General features: G+C 51.1%; 1 protein-coding gene across 1 annotated transcript in view; it reads left to right on the top strand.

The window, feature by feature from the left end:
- SOS1 (SOS Ras/Rac guanine nucleotide exchange factor 1) overlaps nucleotides 1-21,326 on the top strand; it is a 2,649,334-nt gene that overhangs the window by 2,088,477 nt on the left and 539,531 nt on the right. The window lies entirely within an intron of this gene.

Raw genomic sequence — 21,326 nt, 5'->3', positions numbered from 1 at the left:
CAGTTCGGTCTTACCAAAGAAAGGCGTACCCGCGAGAAGAAATGTTACCGTAGTTAAACATACTTAGCACATGAATTAACACAAGAGAATATGGGATAAAAATCATAGGCAATACTTTTGTCAAGACAGCTAGAATCCGGCGCTGCGCCAGTGTCAAATGGGACAGGATCCTGTTCTCGAGGATCACAAGGTTAGAACAGTTCACGATTCGAGATTGCCAGGAGTACTTGGATATTGTCACAAGGGAAGCAAAAGTTATAAGAAGGAAGGAAGACAAGGACAAGCCTTGGGTGAGGAGAAAGGGTTTACCCCAATTCCTCGAATTTGGACACAGTACCTTTATTCGTTTGAAGGAAAGCTGGTGCTGCGGCAGTTGTTCCTGGTAGTTCCTCTAGAGTCACGGTTCCTGGTCGTGGGGACAAGGACGACGTCTGGAGCGATCTGCACTACCCAGGGATGAGGCCAGCAGCAGCGAAGCAACGGTGAATAAAAGGTGCGCTCCTTTAAAACAGGAGAGGCTCTTCAGATGGCTATCCGGACTGCTACAGCTGTGTGCAGTGATTTCAACCAAGAAGAGGATCCTCTGGCTGTAGAAGGTGAGCTGGTTGATCCCGCCAGGTTCAAGGGAAGAAGACGCCGGACTGGATCTTCTCTTGTCGTTGAAGGGTAGATAGTTCAGGACTGCAGCAGGGCTTCACCGGGACTCAGGAGTTGCAGCAGCCGTCTTCTCTGCTTCTTTTCGGTTCTTTGCAGTTCCAATGGTGACTCTGACTTCCAGCCCAAGAGTCCTGCCTTTTATGCCAAAATCCCCCATTCACACTGCCTGACTGTCAATCACTCAGCAGGGCGGTTGTCCGGCTCGGACAACCACCTCAGCCAATCGGTACAAAGTGCGACTTGGTTCTCCAAGGAGACCCTGTGCAGGGGATGACTAAACCCCTCCCTCACATTCAGCCCACCTAGACACCCAGGCGCCAAAGGAGTGCTTCTGGACAGAAGCCTGCCAAAGATCGACGAACAAAGAAGGCAAACCTGGTTTGCCGCGCAAAGTAAAACACAAGAAGGATTTTAACAAAATGAAATGGCGATCAAACCCGACCGAAGCCAAAATAAAACGTATTTGGTCAAGCGGGTTTATGTTCGAGGCTAATACAATAGCCTAAAACAGTACCACATTTAGATAGTATAATCGCAGTAGAAAAGTTTGGGTAGATACCGCTGCCACCACCCAAGTCTTAGTGTTAAGAGAGCAAAATAAAGCTCAGAGAGGCACAGACAAAAAGGGATAGGGACTAACCTTTTCCAGTACTTCATGTAAGATGCAGTGTACTGGGTCTGTAGTTTAAAGTGACTATATAAAGTTAATGGCAACTTTACCTGTTTCTGGGGGACAGTAGTCAGCCCCAGAAAAATGGAGTCAGTAGGAAGTCTCAAAGACAACCCTGTGTCACTGCACTGAAGATGCTGTGTAACAGACACAAAAAGTGGGGCTCATGGAGTGGTGTAGCTCCACAATCCAAGATCACACAAACATTAGAAATACACATGGTAAAACACATGTAAGAGTGGGAAAAAGGCTCACACTCTTACCAGGTGGAAAAAATAAACTCCAGAAATCCAGCAAAGCTGCTGAGGGACTCACTAGGTGAGGGAAATTAGCCATAAATGAGAATTCTCCCTAACACAGGGTCATCTTCAACTCCACACTCTCCTTTGCTCCTCACATCTCTGAAGTCTATACGAAGTCAAACTACCAAGTGCACCTCCCCAGAGGTATTCTTCCTTTCCTCTCCTTCCCCTAGAGCTCTGGTTCTCTCTAGAGCTCTGGTTCTCTCTAGGCTGGACTACTGCAACAGCCTCTTTCTAAATCCGCCTGCATCTACCCTCCGCCCTCTGCAACTCATCCTGAACAGGACTGCAAGACTTGTCCTTGGCCTCAAGCCCAGGGATTGCCCCTCTCCAGCCTTAAAATGTCTGCATTGGCTCCCAGTGGCTGCAAGATTACGTTCAAGACCCTCTGCAATGTCCACAAGGCCTTCTGGGCCCTGGATCCTCAATACCTCCAACTCTCTCTTCGTAAATACCTTCCTACACGAGCTCTTCGCTCCTCCATCTCCCTCAGGGTCAGTCGCTTCTCCAAGCAATGAGTTGTTGGTAGATCTTTCTTTGGCTGGGGCCTCCCTCTGGAACAGCCTCCCAGCCTCTGAAACTCAAGGAGAACCATCTCCAGTTCCAGAAGCTCCTCAAGACCACCCTCTTTGCTTCTGCCTTTTCTCTTCCTCTCCCCTGCTGATTTCCTATCTGATACTGCACTGGTCACCTGGCTACCCTCTGATTTCAGGCCCAGGTTCTTTGCCGCCCAGTTACACACATGCACTGCCTCTGGGCAACCCTTGCACTTGGGTCTGTATCTGTAACCCTACAGTCCCCCTACCTGCACTTTTGGACACCTGCTGTCTGCACTTAGCCTTGCACCTGCTGGCCGCACTTCTTGTTATTGTTTTGATCCCATGTACAGCACTGCCCTTTCCCCTGACACTTGCACAATCTAAATATCACTTGGCCTAGTAGGATCATTGTCTCTGTTCTCCCTCTGTTCCCCCTTCGTTGCCTCGACGTGCCTTGAAACACTTGTGTATAGGCGTGTTACAAATGCCATATCATATATATATCATCTCCAGGCCGCCTTACTCCAGAACTGAACTGTGTTTTTGGTGGATGTTATTGGGCCTGTGCCAAGGAGCCCGCTGGATGGTGTGAGGTGTGGTAGGGTTGCTAGTGGGGATGGGCTCCATGCTTCCTCTATTTGTTTCCACCGGGGTTGGTTACCTGCCAGGCAAAGGAGTGTGAAAGTTGCGCTGCAAGGCAATCCATAGAGATGTCTGGGACACTAAGGCGCCCCCCCATCCCACCCCGCTGCGCTCCGTAGCATGACACTCCTGGCTATCTGTGATTTTTTTTTTCCTTCCCCATATATATCTGAGCAACCCTTTCTGTAGCTTTTTGAGCTCTCCCTCAGGATAGTGACTGGCAGGGCAAGGCTCTGGTAGATCAGTCTTGGGACGAAGTTCATTTTCAGGGCCGTAATTCTCTCCAACCATGATACCTCTTGTTTGTGCCAGTGCTCCAGGTTGTTTCGTAGGTCCCTGAATAGGTGTGGAAAATTAGCCTGATACCAAGCAAAATCAAGCAAGTGTATCTGTACCCCTAGGTAGGTGATGTGGAATCTAGTCCAGGGGATGGGGCTTGTGTTTGTCCGTGCTACTTGGCGCCTCTCTGAGATATTTACTCCCAAAGCCTTTTGATTTTGTGTAGTTGACCCAAAACCCTGAAGCCTTTCCTAATGACGTTACCCACTGCCAAAGGGCCTCCAGCGGGCTATCAATCTGGCTTGGGGTTTGGCGGACGTTATCGGCATACATGGAGCCTTTATAGCAGCTGTCACCCACCCTCAGGCTTTGGATTCGTGGGTTGTCGAATACTCTGCCCGCAAACAGTTCCATGGAGAGAGGGAATATTAAGGGTGACAGTGGGCAGCCTTGCCATGTGCCTCTGGAGATGTGTGTTTCCGGGATCTAACGCTGTTTGTTCTCAGGGCTGTAGAGGGGTGTTGGTAGTTAGCAAGGGCCCATTTGATGAATCTTTGGCCGAACCCATAGTGGGTTAGCGTCTCTTATGTACCCCCAGTCTAGTAGGTCAAACGCCTTGTGAGCATCGAGTGATGTCATCACTAGTTCTACCCCCGCCCTGGTGGCAGTCTCTTTTAAGTTTAGGGTGTGTCTGATATTGTCATGCATGGTGAGGCTTGGGATGAACCCTGTCTGGTCTGGGTGTATTAGCTCAGGAAGGACCCTCGCCAGTCTAGTTGCCAGGATTTTAGAGGAGATTTTAGCATTGTTGTTCATTAATGTTATGGGTCGGTAGGAGGCACACTTCTCTGGGTCTTTTCCTGGTTTTGGTATGAGCACTGTTAAAGATTCTTCCATGGAAGGTGTAATGTCTCCTGTGATCAGGAAGGAGTAGAGTGTCACAAGTTGGGGCGCTAAAATGTGGGCATACACCTTGTAAAATCGTACAGTGAATCCGTTCGGGCATGGGGCTGCGTTTTTTAGGGTTTGCATTGCTTCCGTTACCTCTTCTATGGTAATGGGGAGTTCAAGGGAGTCTAATTGGGGTGGCTCGTCGCCTCTACTGGTAGCTGTCAGATAATTGGTTTGTGCCACTTTCTCTGATGGGTCCCCAGACATGATCTCCCTATGGTGGTCCATCATTGCCTTTATTTTATCCCCCTCTGAGCATAGTAACGATTCGTCTGGGCCCCTGAGTGTTTCGGGAGTGTAACTTTTTTTAGTTTATGCACCAGGAACTTGTTCGATTTATTGCTGTTCATGTAATAATATTGTTTAGTGTATGCTAATGCCCTAGAAGATTTGTCTGCTAGGTGCACTTCCAGCATGGACTTTTCTTTTTTTTTAGCTCTCTCCCTGTTTTAGTGCTTTGGTTTCTTTTGGATTCTTTTTCCAGCTCTGCCGCCCTATCCTCTTGCCTAAATTTTTGTCATTGCCTGGCTCTCCTTTGTGCCGCCGCACAACTGATCAGAGTTCCCTGCACCACTTGCTTCGTGGCATCCAAGACCACTGCTTCTGCGCATCTCCCCCCCCCCCTCCGCCCCAAGGAGTTTTTGCTGAAATAATACCTGAGAGCCTTCGTTATTTCTTCCCTGATTGCTGTATCTTGAAGCAATGATTCTTGCAACTTCCAGTGCCTTTGTAGTTGATTTGGGAGGCCCTGCACACGTACCTGGGCTAATACTGGGTCATGATCGGATGATACTTTTGGTTGGATGCGAACCTCTTCGAGGCAGGGGAACAGCGCACTCGCTGGACATAAGAATCCGGTCTATTCTAGAGAGGCCTTTGTGGAGACGTGGGAGTAAAGTGTATAGTCGTGGACTCCTTCATTAGAGAGTCTCCAAATGTCTACTACCCCTGTTTCCCTCAAAAATTCGGTGAAACCTATTGCTCGGCATAGTTTTCCCTTGAAGGTGGTAGGATTTTGTTAATTTGTGGGTTGGGGACCAGGTTGAAGTCTCCTCATATGAGGAGTCGGTCTTCTGTGAATGTGGTGATGTGTGGTATAATGGTCCGGAGGAAGCGGTCTTGTGCACTGTTTGGGCAGTATATGGAAGCAAAGGTTAGGGCTTGTTCGAGCAGGTGACCGTTTACAAGTATTTATCTCCCCGTTGGGTCTCGTTTTACAGTGATTCGTGTTGGTGCGATCTCCCGGCTGAAAAGTAAGGCACATCCCGCCCTCTTTTTTTATCCTGCCGTAGTGGAAAAGTAGCGCTTAGTGAATCGGTCAAAGTGTATTTGTTTCTCATCACCCGCCAAGAGATATGTTTCCTGAAGGCAGACTATATCAGCTGATAGCTGGGACAGTCTGTGGTCTACCGATTTCCGCTTCACCAGAACGTTAAGGCCTTGCACATTCCAGGTCACCGTGCACAGTTCTTTAGTGCAGTAAGCTGCCATGTTTGTTCTGTGTTGTCAGGTTTATCCACCCCCAACCCTGGCCTCTTTTCTGTAGGTCAGAATTGGAACAATCTCTATTTTTTACCATCCTGTCTCGCTGTCTAAGTGATTCCTTGTTGACGCTCCTCCTTCTTAACCTTCCCTCAAACAACTATTTCCCCAACATTTTCCCACCCCCGCCCCTCCTCCCCTCCTAAACGTACAGTGAGCAAATGAGCCCAGCCCACAACCCTCTGGGCAACCGGCACAAGGCCCGACAACCGACCTTAATTGAGACGGCTGGTGCCTCTTGAAGACCTAGATAAAACATTACAGTTAAGCCAGTTCTGCTTATCTTTCTGCTGACTACAGGCTCCAGCTGTGTTTTGGGATTCCGTCCATTTCTGCTTGTGTTCCTTATGCAAGTGTTTAATAGTGTCAGAGCAGGGGTGGTTTGGGCAGCCTGACCCCTGTGGGACGCTTGGATGCCGTTCTGTGAAAATCATCGGAGGTCTCTTCTGGGAGTTTGGTTCTGCAGTACCTGGAGAGGTGTCTCTCGTTTTCAGGTGAGTTATTCCGTCTCAGTCTTGATCGCTTTTCTTGCTTTTGTAGGTTGGGCCCTTGAGCCTTCATCTCCTGTCCACCGAGTCCAGAGCTTTGAGGTGCCTTTCAGTGAGGTCTCATTGAATGCTGCACCGCCTTTGTTGCCGTCATCCTCCCTGGTTGGGTTCAGGAGTTTTTCATGCCTTTTTCAAGGTGCAGATTTGCCATTGCTTGCCCTGGAGGTTGAAGTTCAGCGTGGTAGGGAACCCCCATCAGTATGGGACTTTCTTTTCCCATAGCCATTCCGTCAACGGTTTCAGAGACTTTATCCTCCTATGTCCCGTCCCCTTTCCTCCATACTTGTGGGACATTCCGTCCTTTGGGACGGGACCGGAGCACTTTTGTTAAAAAGCATCAAAAATGAATTTTTTTTGTCCTCCTTTTTTTTACGTGGGGTACTGCACATGGCCGTAACCCCGCCCTCCTGAGCTCCGCGCCACGCATCGCCCTTCAGTCCTTTTCTCCGCACGGTCGGGGCTTGACGCACTTGCATCACCAGGAAGTTTTTCTTGTTCCTGTTGTCCTTCTCTCCTGCTCCGGTTCTGCGGTTGATTAGTCCTCGATCTATGCCAGAGCATCTGGGATTTGTGTCCTGTTCTTCATGCGAACGTTGCTTCGCTAGGGCGGATCCCCATTCTCTCTGCTTGGAGTGTCTCAGGCTGGACCACCGCTGGGATTCATGCTTCTACTGCGATTCCCTTTCCATCCGGGCACTCAAGCGCCATCTTCTATGGTGGGAGGACGTCTTTTAGCGTGTTCCTCCACCTCACCTTCAGCTTTTTATCGACGAAAAGAAGAGACGCCCGGTAAATTCCTTACTTTTTAGGGCATCCCGGCCCGGTGACTTCTTCCCAGGGTCTTCTCGGTTCGGGAGGGGCTTGAGCAGCTCTACCACTGGGGTTTTCCTGTGGCTTTGGACACCGCGGTTGACTCCTAGGTCTCGGTTTCTGGAGCTTTCCACACAGACACCGGGGCACGCCCCAAGGTCTCCTTCTGGAGCTTTCTTTACCAAGGCATGGCTTGAGGCCCCTCACGAGGGAGCTACACATACTGGATCAAAAACCGATGTTCCTCTTTTTGAGGCTACAGTCTGTGCCGAAAAAAACCAAGAGGACCTGCTCCAAAGCTCTTGTCTGTAAGGGTGATTCCTCAGCATTCCAGCGCTCAGGGTCGCAGTAATACCGGTTCTGTGGAGGGGGAAAAGAGGGTGGCCTTAGACCTTAACCCCTCTGCTACAGGCTCTGCCGAGGTTCCTCCCCTGGAGGCTAATTTTGGGGCCACACCTCCAAGATGTCCAGTAAACATCCAAGACCCCCCAGTACCGGCTCTGCCGAGGATCCTTGTGTCAAGGCTAAGGTGTTACTTAAGTCCCCTGACAAGCCTGAGGAGGCTGTTGCCTCAACTGCACATGTGACGCAGTTCTCTTCAGGCTTTGACAAAATGGCGGCCCAACCCTCATGGTCCATGGCAGCCATTTTGGATTCTTCCCTTACACCTACGTTCTCGACGGCGGGTTCTGGGAATCTTAATTTTGGGGCTAAGCAGCCTTTTTCACCTCAGGTGGAAGGTAGAAATGTGTTGCCCTTCTTATGACTGGCGTGCTCGGATGCCACTGCCTCATATTGTCTTGCTTCTGCCTACTTCTGCTCCACTGGTCTATGCAGACCCAATTGGTGGTGGGCCTTCCTGGCAACCATCCTCATTGCGTTTGTGGGGGTATGCCCCATATGAGAGGCCTCTGCCTACCCCAGCGCCTAAGCCTTTATCAGAGGATGCATTTTTCAGGAAATTTCAGAGGCTATGAAGGAGTATTTTAAGGGCCTTTTCAAGGAAATCTACCCTGAACCTCTGGCTCCACCTTCCACCCCGGCGGCTCCTGCGGTGGTACCACCTCTTCCTTTTGGTCCGCCTCCAGCGCTTCCTCTCCTACCACCGCTGTCTCCCATAGAGAAGACACCGGTAGAACGGGATAGCACTTTAAAACCTGTGGCGGCCCAGTCGTCTGCTCCCGATTCGCTGGATGACCTTCAAGCCGATCAGGATTGCGATGAGCAGCCCCACTCTGTCAGAGCATTCCATGACCGGGTTCTGGATATTATGGCCCTCCTCGACATTCCAGTACCTGAGGCCCCCGCTCCGCGGGAAGGAGTGCTTTCGTGAGCGTTCACCTTGTCACCGCATGAGCGTACCGGCCTGTTCCTCCAGAAGGACATTTTGGCTGAGGCCCGTAAGGTCTGGGATAAGCCCCACACCGGTCTGCAAATCAATAAGAGAATCAACGCCTGTTACAGGCTTCACACCTCCAAGGAGATAGCCTTGGCGTCTTGTCCTCTCCCTTCCTCGACGGTGGTAGCTGCGGCCACGCTTCTATCCAAGCCGGCCTCCACTGGGAGAACAAATCTCGTCTCATCTGGAGGCGTGGCAGACCATCACTGAAGACCAGTGGGTTTTTTCCTTCGCTCAGGCGGGCTTTCGCTTGTCCCTACCCCACCCTTCAACCGTCCCTTCCAACAGATCGGGACACCCTCTCTCAGAGCCGAAGTTCAGAAGCTTCTAGACCTCAGGGCGGTGGAACCTGTTCCCCTCGGGGAACAAGGGGAGGGCTTCTACTCTCGTCTGTTCACGGTGCCCAAACCCAACCAGGCTGGCCTGCGCACCATCCTCGAACTTTCCCAGTTCAACCTTTCTCTTCCCCAAGACAAATTCAAGATGATCACACCTTGCCAAATAAAGTCCTCTCTTCAGAAGGGCGACTGGCTCAGTGTAGTGGACCTTCAGGACTCGTATATGCACATCCTGATATGGAGGCCGCATTGAAAATATCTGCGGTTCTCCCTGGGAGGGTAGCACTTCCAGTTCTGTGTGCTCCCTTTTGGTCTCAGCTCGGCGCTGCGTGTCTTTACAAAGATGATATCGGTCAACGCAGCTTTCCTTCGACTACAGGGTGTTCATGTATATCCGTATTTGGACGACTGGCTCCGACGCAGCCCTTGTCCACTAACAGCTTTGAGCAATCTCCAGTCTCTCCTCCAGCTCCTGTTCAATCTTGGGCTGTCAGTGAACTGGCAGAAATCTTCCATGACGGTCTCCCAAGACCTGATCTTCCTGGGTTTCAGCTGGAACACGATCAACTCCAGGATGTATTTGATGGTGGACAGGATTGCAGATCTATTCGCTGCATGTTAGCTCTTCATCCAGTCAGAGCAAATGATGGCTTGGTGCTTCCGGAGGCTTCTGGGCCTCATGGCCTCATGCATACTAGCTCTTCCTCTTGCGCGTCTCAAGATGAGACGTACGCAGCTGGCTCTTCGGAGGGCTTGATGTCAGGCTTTGGACTCGGATTCCAAGATGATCCCAGTTCCATCCTGCATGATGACGGACCTTCTATGGTGGTCTTTGACCAACAATCGTACAGTGGCGGCCTCCTTTCAGGAGCTCTGCCCACAAGTGACGACTACCACAGACTTCTCCCTTATGGGATGGGGCACGACTCTGGATCATCTCCAGGTTTCTGATCTATGGACGCCACAGGACAGGCAGTTTCATATACATTATTTGGAACTCCTGGCTGTTTTTCTGGCGCTGAAAACCTTCCAAGCATCCATCATGAACCGGGTGGTCCGCGTCCGCACGGACAATTCAGTGTCAATGTTTTATATCAACAAGCAGGGTGGTACCAAGTCACCACCTCTTGTGGATCTTGCCATTCAGGTTTGGGAGTGGGCCATCCAGCACGGCATTTGGCTACTGGCGGTACACATTCCGGGGCAATTCAATGTGACTGCAGGCTCACTCGGCCAACAGACAGCAGCCAGCTACAAGTGGGAACTGAACATGGAGGTCCTCTCCACCATCTTTCGCCAGTGGTGCACTCCAGTAATGGATCTTTTTGCGACTGCTACAAACAGGAAACTTCCTCTTTATGCATCCAGGAACGGTCTTCGGGCCTCCTCTCTAGGGGATTCTCTTGAGATCCTGCGGCACAACATGAAGGCAAATGCCTTCCCGCCTCTACCTCTGATTTATCGGTCACTCTGCAAGCTCACAAATACATCGAATTGCATTCTCCTGTTCATAACTCCTTGGTGGCCAGCCAGATTCTGGTTTTCAGAACTTCAGCATCTGTCGATTTGTCCTCCAATCAGACTGCCGTTGATTCCCAACCTGCTTCACCAGTGCGATCAGCAGATGGGGCACCCCTCCCCAAAATCATTCAGCTTAGCGGCCTGGTTCCTGAATTCAAATCCTTAGCGCAGTTTAATCTGTCTAAGGAAAATATGCGCATTATCCAAGCGGCCAGGAAGCCTTCTACGAGGACTCGGTATAGGAGCAAGTGGCTCTGTTTTTGTCACTGGTGTTTAGCTAAGCAACTGGACCCCAGACATGCTACGATTGACACTTTCCTTTGGTTCATTTCTCATCTGGCGGCTTCAGGCATTCATGTCTTGTAGGACTTACTTGTCGGGTATTGCCGGCTACCTGTCCACTGACATCTGTTCACGAACCCAGTTATTGAAATGCATTTCGCAGGTTTATTACATCTTTTTCCATCTGTACGCAATCCTCATCCAAAGTGGGATTTAAATGTGGTCCTGACCGCCTTATGTCATAAACCATTTGAACCCATGGCTACGGCGGATCTAAAGTACCTTTTTTGGAAGGTTGCCTTTTTGATTGCAGTGACTTCGGCAAGGCGAGTAAGCAAGCTTCAAGCTTTGTCCCTGGAACATCCGTTCCTTACCTTCCATAAGGATAAGGTTGTGCTCCACACTCAGCCTTCTTTCCTCCCTAAAGTAGTGACTGATTTTCATTTGAATCAATCTATCTCCTTACCTGTCTTTTTTTGAACCCGGCCTCAGATGCTGAGAGAGTATTACACAATTTAGATGTCAGATGAGCCCTGAAGTTCGGTCTGGACAGAACAACTGAACACAGGGGCTCCTCTCAACTCTTTGTTACGTTCGGAGACCCGAAAGGGAAACCTGCTTCAAAGGCTACTATCTCTCGATGGATTGCCTCCTGTATTTCAGAAGTGTATACCATTCAGGGCCTTCAACCTCCGAGAGGCATTCGTGCCCATCTTGTACGTGGCAAAGCGGCTGCTGTTGCCTATCAAAGGTATTTTCCCTGGGAGAGCACTGATAAGGCAGCTACGTGGGCTTCCCCATCAGCTTTTTGCAAGCATTACTGCTTGGACCTGAGCTCCAGGACCGATGCTCAATTCGGCCCGGCTGTTCTTAAAAACATTTTTCAGTAAGGGGGTTCCATCCACCCATATTACCTGTGAGGGGTGCTTTGGAATCTCCCACAAGTATGGAGGAAAGGGGACGGGACGTAGAAGTATAACAGTTACTCACTGTAGTGACTACCTTACTCCTAGTCCATAGTCCCCTTTCCTCCATACGGCCGCCATCCCCTCTAATAAGTATCCTCTGTTATTGCTTAAATGGTGGCAGACCTGGCGATAGAAAAGGACTGAAGGGCGATGCGCGGGGCGGAGCTCAGGAGGGCAGGGTTATGGCCGCGTGCGGTACCCTGCGTAAAAAGAGAAATCATTTTTGATGTTTTTTAACAAAAGTGCTCCGATCCCGTCCCGAAGGACGGAATGTCACACAAGTATGGACGGAAGGGGACTATGGACTAGGAGTAAGGTAATCGCTACGATGAGTATCTTTATTTTCAGCAGTGTTGTTGCGGCGAGATCTTGGTATAGTGCAATAGATGCGTCTCTGAATTGGATGCGAGTGGAGTTGCTGGCTTCATTGTTTCCTTCTTTACCCTATAGAAGTGCACTCTCGCTAGGACCTCTGGTGGGGTAGTTAATGCTAGTCTCGATCTGGCACGGTGCACCCTGTTCAGTTCCTGTGGGGCGCTGCCGGGAAGCATCAGGATGAAGCGCAAGAGGTCCCGGATGAAGCCGCCTAACTCTGCCTAACTCTGATCCGTGATGTTATTTGGGATTCCCCACAGGCAGATGTTGTTGCGGCAGGAGCGGTTATCTGAGTCTCCTTTTTAAGTTCCAGGGCTTCGCATCTGCCCTCTAGTGCCGTGATCCTGCCGGCTCCTTCCCCAATCTCGTAAGACTGATCGCAGAGTGGGGTTTCAATTTTGGTGGTTCTACTTTCGACCTCATCCGTGTGTTTGTTGAGGCTGGTAATTTTCTTCAGTAGCTCCTCTGTGCCTTTTTGGTATTCTTTGGTCATTGCTGCCAGGAGGTCTTGATGGTCTGTCTTAGTAACCGCTTATGCAAGTGGAGTGTTGGTGTGCTTAAGATCTCCTCCTTGGGTCAGTGCCTCAGACCGCCCTTCCCCCAACCCCATCCTTTTTGTTTTCTCCATGGTGGTCGCCGAGAGCAAGGTGGAGATGTCCATTTGTTTTGCTGCTTATGGGGTTTTTGCAATTTCTCCTATCAGTGTTCCAGCAGCGCTCCCAGAGGCCGTTTCTTAATGAGGATGGACCCAGATTACCTTGATATGGCTTTACACTGTGCAGCTCTGTTGCTCCCCCTTATCTGTGTGCTGATGTGAGGGTGAGTCTCCTGGGCCATTCCAGCGGTTTGCTTAATCTGCCACCAGCTCCTGCATGGCCAGTTTGGCGCTCCGTTCACCTCCGGGTCGCAGTGCTTCAAGTGATCCTGCACATGTGGGTGTGGGGCGTGGGTTTCAGCATACAGCCACTCTGGAGTTCATTTAATGGAGTTATGAATCTATGTGACACCCTCCCTGGAGATGAGTGAGTTAGGGGCCTGAGTTGAGGTTGCAGCCAGCGCCAGTCGTCCTGTTGGTAGGGTCCCCAGTAGGTTGCGCCAACTCCGGGGGGAGGGAGGACTGATTGTATTGAGTGAAGGGAGGTGCAGGAGTACAGGGAGGTGCTCTGGGTAAGTGCAGGAGCACAGGAGCGTGGGAGGGGCTCAGGCTAAGTGACACGTCTGAACTTGGTCGCGTGTGAGCCTCCTCAGTGTGGCGTGTTTCTCATGTCGGTCAGTCCTTCCGGCCGCCTCTATCCGAGCCAGTGTGCCGCCCTCAGGGCTGGAGCAGTAGGGGAGACCAGGAGGGGACACCTTCAGGTCTGCTCCGGGAGCTGCCACTGTTTGCTAGTAATCCGGTGTAGTTCCGACACAATGCCACATTTGTCTCGGTAGGGGAGCCGCTTCATGTTAGCGCTCAGGCAGCAGGCAAGGGATCCGCAACTCGGTCCGTGTTCAGTTCTGAACGGTTGGCTCGCTCTGTCCGTCGTCTCCCATGAGGGATTCTGTTGTGTGCTGGGGGTCGTGCTGTGAAGTAGTGGCAGTGGTCCTCAGTTGGATTGGCAGGAGGCACTGAGACCAGTGCAGCGGCCTCCTCTTAGCCTGGAGGACCTGTGAGTTGGGTCCCATCCGCCATCTTGTAATCGGTGGGCGGCCGTGTGATGTCTCGCCTTGGCGTGTGGGTGATGAGGTCACTAGGGGGGGTCCGCTCCATTACGCCGTTCTTTGTTCTGTTGTATGCCTTGCTGCTGAGTTTTCACGGCGAACCCACAGTTTTATAGGCTGTAATCAGTCTGGTTGTCGGGCTAGGGCAGGGAGCTTTCAGGAGGCCATGCCGTGCGCCCTGGCTCCAAGCCACGCCCCCCATGGTTCCAATTTTTACTCGTGTTACTCATATGTCACGTCCCCTTTCCTCCATCCTTCGGGGTGTTTCCCAACATGGGGACATATTAGAACCTTCGGCATTGAAAAATGGAGCTTCCCCTTTAAATATAAAAAGCGGAAGGTGTTTCCTGACTCGGTCCCCGGGGATCCCTTATTCAGGTGGCCAGAAAAGGGTCCTGGCTATTGAATCCAGACCCTGGGGGTGGACAAAGGAGGGAGGATCTCCTGGGTAGGGGGTCCTCAGGGAGTGGGGAGGAGACACCGGAAGGTGAGACCTGGTATCCCCCATTTCATAAGTTATTTACCCCATATTCCCTCTACGATTATGGGATACTACAACTCCCATAACTCCCTCCTTTCCTTATCAGCCCAACTACTGAGACGGGAAAGACTAGGAAGATTAGCACTAGTAACACGCACTGGCCTTGTCGCACTAATCGTTATTAGTGGGACAAGGCCAGTCAGGCAAGGTCAGGCACTCAGTCACAATCACACACACACACCTGAAACTCATGGCCCGCTATCCAAACTATAAAACTTGGAGCACAGAAAGACACAGAGAGCGAGACAGGGCCAAGAAGGAAGGCAAGCTGGATGGCGAAACGGAGGAGCAGCTGAGAGCAAGCTGCCAAGAATCGGGTCAAGGAGAACGGAATACTGAGACGCTGACAGGCTGCAAGTCGAGGCAGGAGAAAACTTGGCGTGGGAGCTTTGGCTTCAAGAAACCGGGAGTTCAGCGAAGGGAGCCAAGGGGCCGGCTAATCCCATTCCTCCATTGGCCAGCAAACCTTCTTTCCTCCATGTTGGGCAGAATTATATGCAGTACCCTTTGGGAACACTACACACAATTAAGACTACAAGTGACAGTACAATTTCACCTTTGGTACAAGCCTGTACTACACAGTTATAGTGGTAGCAGTAGTGCAGCAGCCAGACTTATCTCAAGAGTAAGTGAGCAGTACACATAATTAGACAAAGTACAGCAATTACTATGATTCAGGCAAATGCTGACTCAAGGTTTCTAAGTAAAAGAATATATATTTATTTACTCAACAGTTGTATAATATTTCACTATTTTAAGCAAGTTAAGAATCGCAATCATGAATGCACCACACCACTTCACTTAAATTCCAGACAAGTTAAGCTCACAAAATAAAGTAGGAGCAAAATGGCACTCCAGCAATTTAAAAAGGGAGGGAAAGACAAAGTTATTAGAAATTTGGCAAAACCAACAGTTAAGTACTCAGGGCAATTGAACAAGAGAGACTACAGTGAGGAGATCGGCTAGAAAAGGCTTAGGGCCAAAGTCAATGGGTCAAAAGTATTTTGCTCAAGATCACACAGTTCAGGGTAGTTCGCGGTAAAGTTCGTGGCACAGATTCCAGACGAGGTTGGTTGGTTGGTAGAAAAGTTAGTTCAAAGAGAAGAGAAGGACAAGCCCTCAGTTTGGAGAAAGATTTCAAACACTTTAACCACGGTTGAATGAAACGGACAACCAGATTTACACAGTACCTTGAAATGGAGAGGGAGCTGTAGCTGAGGCGGACGTTCCTTGTGGTTCCTGCAGACTCACGGTTCCTGAAGCGACTGTCAGACTGACACGAAGTAGGAAGACTGGAGGGTCCTGCGCCACCCAGGGAAGAAACCAGCAGCAGAGCAAAAACAACAAATAAAAGGTGTGCTCCTTATAACCCAAGCAGGGTCCGACCTTCCTGGCTATCCGGCCCACTGTAGCTCTGTACAGCGAATTCGACCAGAGGAGGCATCCTGTCTTGTAGTTTGGGCAAACTGGTTGGTCCCATCAGCTCAAGCAAAGAAGTTTCCTGGAGGATCTTCTCTGTCGTCGGATTCGGGTGATTCAGACCTGCGGCAGGGCTTCACCGGGCGGTTCAGTCGTGGTAGGGGTCCTCTTCTTCCAGTTCCTCGTTGGTTCTTTCGTTCCAGTGGCGACTCTGCTCTTCCAGTCCCAAAGACCTGCTCTTTATGCAGTTTTCCCCCATTCTTACAGCCTGGCTGTCAATCACAAAGCAGGGTGGCTGGCCTGGCAAGTCTTTTAGACTTCCCACCGACTCCATTTTCTGGGGCTGACTACTGTCCCCTAGAAAAGGTAAAGTTGCCATTAACTTTACATCGTCACTTTAACCACAGATCCAGGGACCACTACACAAAATTAAGACTACAAGTGGTAATACAAGTTCACCTTTGGTACAAGCCTGTACTACACTATTAAAGTGGTGGCAGTAGCGGAGCAGCCAGACTTATCTCAAGAGCAAATGAGCAGTAGTAGAGATTATACAAAGGACCACAATTACTGTGACTCAAACAAACACTGACTCAAGGTTTTTGGTTAAAAAGAAAGTACATTTATTTTAAACCATCTGTTCACAAAACACTTCACTTCTATTAAATTAAAACCACACGTAAAATACACTACACACAACCAATTCTCTTTGTGCAGAACAACTCAAGGTAAGTACCTTATGATTTGATGGACCGGTTTTATGAAAAACAGGGTTACCGGGAATACATATGCGAAAACTTTTTGACAGTAATGACAGTTCAGTCTTACTAAAGATACGCGTACCCGCGGGAAGAAATGTTACTGGAGTTAAACATACTTAGCACCTGAGTTAACAAAAGAGAGTTGGGGGCTAAAATCATAGGCAATACTTTTGTCAAGGCAGACAGAATCAGAGAACACTTTCTGACAAGAAGATAAAAGTCAATAGGCCTGCACCAGTGTCAAGTGGAACCTGGTTCCTGTTGTCGAGGATCGCACAGCCCGATAGTTCAAGATTCAAGGTTGCCAGGAGTACTTGGATATTGTCACAAGAGGAAGCAAAAGTTATAAGAAGGAAGGAAGATAAGGACAAGCTTTGGTGAGGAGAAAAGGGGTCACCGTAGTTCCTCGAGGTCAGAAACAGTACCTTATTCAAGTGACAAAGAGCTGGTGCCACGGCAGTTGTTCCTGCAGATTCACGGTTCCGGTGCCTTCAGTCATGGGGACAAGAAGGGGGACGTCTGGAGCGATCTGCACTACCCAGGGATGAGGCCAGCAGCAGCAAATGCAACAGTGAATAAAAGTGAATAAAAGGTGCGCTCCTTTAAAACAGGAGAGGCTCCTCAGATGGCTATCCGGACCATTACAGCTGTGTGCAGCGATTTCGACCAAGAAGGGGATCCTCTGACTGTGGAAGACGAGCTGGTTAATCCCACCAAGCTCAAAGGAAGACTACTCCGGACTAGATCTTCTCTCGTCGTCGAAGGATAGATAGCTCAGGACTGCAGCAGGGCTCCACCAGGACTTGGTAGTTGCAGCAGCCGTCTTCTCTGCTTTTCTTCGGTTCCTTGCAGTTCCAGTGGCGACTGACTTCCAGCCCAAGAGTCCTGCCTTTTATGCGAAAATCCCCCATTCACACAGCCTGGCTGTCAATAACCCAGCAGGGGGGTTGTCCGGCCCGGACATCCACCATAGCCAATCATGACAAAGCGCGACTTGGGTTTCCAAGGATACCCTGTGCAGGGGGTGACGACACCCCTCCCTCACATTCAGCCCACCTAAAGACCCAGGTGCCAAGAGGGGGGGCTTCTTGAGAGAAGGCCGCCAAAAGACGGTGAACAAAGAAGGCAAACCTGGTTTGCTGTGCAAAGGAAAACACAAGAAGGATTTTAACAAAAAGAAATGGTGATTACACCCAACCAGAGCTGAAATAAAAAGTTTTTGGTCAAGCGGGTTTAACGTTCAAGGCTACTAAAATAGCCTAAAACATTACTACGTTATATAACAAACGTGGTAGAAAGGTAGGGTAGATACAACTGCCACCAACCAAGTCTTAATGTTAAGGGAGCGAAACAAAGCTCCAGGAGGCACAGATAAAAAGGGCTAGGAATGAACCCTTTCCAATACTCCAATCAAGATGGGGTGAACTGGATCTGTGGTTAAAGTGACGATGTAAAGTTAATGGCAACTTTACCTTTTCTAGGGGACAGTAGTCAGCCCCAGAAAATGGAGTCGGTGGGAAGTCTAAAAGACTTGCCAGGCCAGCCACCCTGCTTTGTGATCGACAGCCAGGCTGTATGAATGGGGGAAAACTGCATAAAGAGCAGGTGAAGCGTATACCTTTGTGTCTGTGTCCTTACTTGAGATACCATGTCTGCCTCACATTGTCGCCCCCCCCACCCTTGTTGAAGCCCTGCCCGTGGTAACGCCCCCACCCTTCCGAAGCCCTGGCACCTCACTGTCATGATGCCTACCCCCGGAGCACCAGGCCAGGCCCAGCACCCCCGGAAGCAGGCATCATGCCCTCGGGTAAAAGCCCAGCGGCCCCTTATAGGGGCTCTTTGGACTCAGTCCTGGCGCCTTTGGCGCCAGGCTCATGTTGGACATCAGTCCTGGCGCCATAGGCACCAGGCTCATAAAGGGAGGTGTTTTGTGCACTTACCTGATGCAGACCATGCTGCACGCTTCAGGCCTCCCTGAGACCTGAAAGGGACTATTTTTTCATAGGGACTATTTTTTCACTCGGGCGTGGCCAGGGAAGGATACATACCTAGTTGGGGAAGGATACATACCTGGGACTTCTTTGGAGGCTATTTAAGCCACGCCCAGACAGCAGCTCATGCTTCGCGTTGTTCTGCTTCCTGCAGCTTAACGCTCAACTTGTCTGCTCCTGCTCCTGGACTCCAGCCACGCCCGCCTCGAACCTGGAAGAGAAGAGAAAGGTGTAAACCAAGGACTATTTCAAACTTCTTACCTGCATCCGGAATCTTCTCGCCAGCATCCCTGAAGAAAGACTTCCATTTAAAAGCATTGCGATGCTCGCTGCAGCGCCACGCTTCACTCACCTGTCCTTGAGACATCTCCCGGCTCCATCGCGACTGTCAGCATCGGACGCCGCATCTCTGCACCTAGGGGAGAGAGGAAGAAACAAAAGGTGAGCAGAAGGAACACAGAAGGAAAGCCTGATTAACAGCCATAATACTTACCGGCTTTTCTTCCACATTTCGGGTCAGCGCCGCCCCGTTGGCAGGTACCGTACCCCGGCCCCTATGGGGAAAGGACAAGAGACATTTCTGGGGAATGATGAGGACATTTAGAGGGATCGCCCTCATCACTACTCACCTCGGCAGTTTAACCCCTCGACGCATCGCCTTCATTCTGCACCTGAAATAAAGGACAGATCACAGGTTAGAAAGACAACATAAAGGGGGCCTCACTTGAACTTTGCACTTTCATACTTACGGCGCATCGCTCAGGAAAGTCAAGTGGATTTTGCCAGCGCCATTCTGAAAACCAGTGAAGTAACTGGACGAACACGCGCCTCTGCACCAGAAGCAGGATGGAGAGTTCATCCTTCCAAACCATAAGGTGAGCTTAAACCGGGGTTTGGAGGAAGTTAGAGAGGAACGAAGGGGGAAAGGGGGGAGCTAGCACACTATTCTGCAGACTGTTAACCCCCTTTCTCATCTGCAGAAGGATATTCCTTCGGGCCAGGCAAGCACGATTTGGAGGTCCTGTCCAATCGGTGTTCCGGGTCCTGCGCATCACGCTAGAAGAGGCCACAGCAATCCAGACTAGCGCCCCCGTGGGAACCAGGTGAGCGTTACACTCACCTTGTTCCCTTTTTCCCCACGGCGGCTAGGCGCAGAGAATTTTTTTGCTATCCGCTCGCTCCATTCTTTTTTGTTTTCAGCCCTTTACACCTCTCTTTGGTGCCTCACCTCCCCTGGTGCATGTCGGCTTCAGGAGGATACACGAGATGTGCCTCACGCGACCGCTCGTTGCCTGGCCTCGGACGCCCATGCACACTGTCTTGAGTGCCTGGGGGCCTGACCACTGCTGGGATGCGTGCGCGGCATGCAGCACTTTCGGTTATCGGGCATTGAAGAATCACTTGTCGCGTTTGAGGGAGATCTTCTGCACTTCTCCTCTAGCACATCTTAAGGACTTTGTCTCCAGGACCTCACGTCAAGACAAGGTTTGCCCTCTGTTTAGTATGGCTCCTCAGCACGGCAACTCCTTCCCAGGGGTCCCTTCAGACTCAGATAGATTCAGGTTCTGGCAGGTCTGAGGCCTCTAAGGCTACTAGCTCCCAAGCCGAGGGAACGGGGGCTCTTCCGGGCGATCTCTGGGCACACCTGAGGCTGTGAAGGCTACCGGCTACCAAGCCGAGGGGCTCATGGGCCCTACCGGGCTGTCCTCAGAAGGGCAACCAAGTTCACTCGCTTCTTCGACCCCAAGAGGTAAAGGATCATCGGGTTCTACCGCCAAGAGTCAGTCCTCGGCACGATCCTGCACCACTACCGGCGCAGTTGCTGAGGGTGCACAGCCTATCGGAGCTCGCTCCGAGGTCGTGAGTCAGGGGTTTTTGACCACCGACCAGCCGGCCGAGGGCTTAGCGCGTATCAGAGTGGTCTCTGAAGTCGACGCTGCTGTTTCCGGTTCAGGAACGAAGGCGTGTCCTCCCATGTCTGAGCCTGCACGTGTCTCAGGGCCTTTGCGCCCTCCCGCCTAGGGCATTGCGCAAGGCCCCAAATTGGCGGATAGGCACATGGCGAAGCCTGCTAGACCGGCATGGCATTTTGGATTCGAATCAGGGCACGCCCTTGCTATCGCCCGTTGAATGGGCCTTGGAAGAAGGGTCCCAGTCCCCTTTCTTCTGGAAGCAGTGGCGGACTGTATAGTACATGCATCTGGTCTCCCCATTGCTACTTTTACCCATCGCAGTCTTACGGCTACATGCCTCACGTGCTTCGACCAGGAGACCCAAATTCGGAGGGCCGGCTGCCTAGGGACCCGGCGACTGGCGAGGGCCGCTTCTTCAAGCACTTCCTCCTCCTTGTGCGTTCCCCACTGATGCCGGTGCTCCTCAAGGACATAGAGAAGTAGGTGATCCCGCAGGTGGTGTCTCCCCGGCCTCCTCCTATGGGTCCTCCTCCTGTTCCTCCAGCACTACCGGTGCCAGTCCCTCCCCTGGTCCAGGCCTTAGCGCTTGTTCAGACCCCTGCACCTCCTCCTGTACAACCAACGCCTACCCCTCAACAGCCGTTGGACTGGTTTTCGGCGCTGGACCTACGAGGGACCCTGCCAGCACCAGTGTCCCAGGTCCCCGGACTCCCATCTGTTGGTAAGAAAGGGGGGGGCGAAGACGTCCCGGACGATGAACCCTTGGCATCGGTTAAGTCCTTTTGTGACTGCCTTCAGGGCCTGGCAGAGTTCTTGGGGGTCCCTCTGCCTGAGGAAGCCCCCTAGGAGTCGGGAGTGCAAGCACAGGTTTTGGGCAAGCACACCACAATCCGGACTGGCATCCCTCTCCAGAAGGGTGTGCTGCAGGTGGTGAGAAAGGTCTGGGAGAATCCCAGGGCCAATGCCCAGATGAACAAGAAGTTGGACAGCAGATTCAGGCTGACAGACGTGGAGCCAATACTCCTGGCCTCCCATACTCAGCCGCATTCTTCAGTGATGGCTGCAGCCTCCCTCTATTCCAAACCCTCGTCTTCGTCTTCCTCCGTCTTCTTCCTCTGCAACTGGTTCACAACACTTGAAATCATAGGTACCATTATAGTAGCTGTCTAAGCTGGAA

The sequence above is a fragment of the Ambystoma mexicanum genome, chromosome 4p (assembly GCF_040938575.1).
Source record: "Ambystoma mexicanum isolate Mex_15411 chromosome 4p, UKY_AmexF1_1, whole genome shotgun sequence".
Taxonomy (NCBI): Eukaryota; Metazoa; Chordata; class Amphibia; order Caudata; family Ambystomatidae; genus Ambystoma; species Ambystoma mexicanum.
This window is presented reverse-complemented; position numbering and strand designations above follow the sequence as displayed.